The sequence below is a fragment of the Myotis davidii genome, unplaced genomic scaffold, assembly GCF_000327345.1.
Source record: "Myotis davidii unplaced genomic scaffold, ASM32734v1 scaffold458, whole genome shotgun sequence".
Classification (NCBI taxonomy): domain Eukaryota; kingdom Metazoa; phylum Chordata; class Mammalia; order Chiroptera; family Vespertilionidae; genus Myotis; species Myotis davidii.
In genome coordinates, this window is record NW_006289819.1 from 2,506,003 (window position 1) to 2,507,354 (window position 1,352).

General features: G+C 45.3%; 1 protein-coding gene across 1 annotated transcript in view; it reads right to left on the reverse strand.

Annotated features, from left to right (window-relative positions):
• The window catches only part of LOC102766523 (olfactory receptor 2A12), a 9,771-nt gene extending 8,531 nt beyond the window's left edge, over positions 1-1,240 (reverse strand). The window contains exon 1 of the mRNA XM_006762595.2: positions 1,209-1,240. The gene's annotated coding sequence lies outside the window, so the exon portion shown is untranslated. The remainder of the gene's footprint in view (positions 1-1,208) is intronic.
• Between the last annotated feature and the right edge of the window lie 112 nt (positions 1,241-1,352).

The following is a 1,352-nucleotide window of genomic DNA, read 5'->3' on the forward strand; positions in this document are numbered from 1 at the left end:
CGCTGCTGGTGCTCTGAGGGTGGGTTCTTCCTTCAGGCCACACAGGAAACAGCTAGGGAGGGTGAAGCCCTTGGCAAAACAACTCAGGATTTAGTGGGTTCATGCTCCGAGGGGGGGGTTACTGCCTCAAACCCCACCTTCACCAGAAACAACTCTGGGAAACAGCTCAGGGGAGGGTTCAGCTGTTTCCAAGACAACCCCTTCAGGACTGACTTCCTTCCTTTTGGTCACCAGACTGGTCGTGATGAACACCACCCAGGGTTTTTATATAAGTAGATTTCATGTCCCCTCTTGAACATGAAATCTCTGCTTCATGTTCAAGAGGTTCCTCCTTTTTGGGGGGAGGAAGAAACTTACCACCACTGTTCCCTCTCACTTGCTTGAGGCACATGTGGCCTGGGCATGAGCCCTCCACTGCAATCCAGGCATCTTGGTTCCTGCCCCTGCTGTGAGTGTTCTCTCTCCCTCCCCCACCCAGAGAAGAACTAGGCTGGCCCTTAAGACTGCTCAATTATTGCTGTCAGTATAGTACCTGCCATTGACTGAGCCCCTTCTGGATACCAGGACGTGTGCTAAGCACCTTATATGCACCTTCTTAACCCTCACAGCATTGTTCTCTGTTCTGATATGATGAAAGTTAGACTCAGAGAGGGAAAGTGACTTGCCCAAGGTCATATGGTGAGAAAGTGGTGGAGTCAGCATCCAACCACCATCCTGGATTCTTCTTCTTCTTCTCTTCTTTCTTTCTTTCTTTCTTTCTTTCTTCCTTTCTTTCTTTCTTTCTTTCTTTCTTTCTTTTTTTCTTTCTTTCTTTCTTTCTTTTTCAGAAACTTAAAAGACAAGATTTGTGTGGGAATAGGCATGGTCATCAGGATGAATTGGGAGTGGAAAGTGAAAGAGTATCAACTCTCATTTCCTACATATAATACAAAGCGGCAGCAGCAAGAAGGGATTTCAAGTGAGATTTTGGAAAAGGTGATGACATTGGAAGTAAATCAAAGTTATCCTAACACCAACCATTGCAAAACAATCCCTGGCTCTGTGTCTTGGGGGTTTCAGAACCTAAGCCTGGGTAAGGGAATGATATGCTTAACCCTCACAGCATTGTTCTCTGTTCTGATATGATGAAAGTTAGACTCAGAGAGGGAAAGTGACTTGTCCAAGGTCATATGGTGAGAAAGTGATAGAGTCAGCATTCAATCACCAACCTGGCTGCTTCTTCTTCTTCTTCTTCTTCTTCTTCTTCTTCCTCTTTTTAACGAATACCCTTCAGTATTTCATGCCATACTGGTTTGGTGATGAACCCCTCTAGCTGTTTCTTGTCTGTGAAGCCCTTTTTCTGACCTTCAATT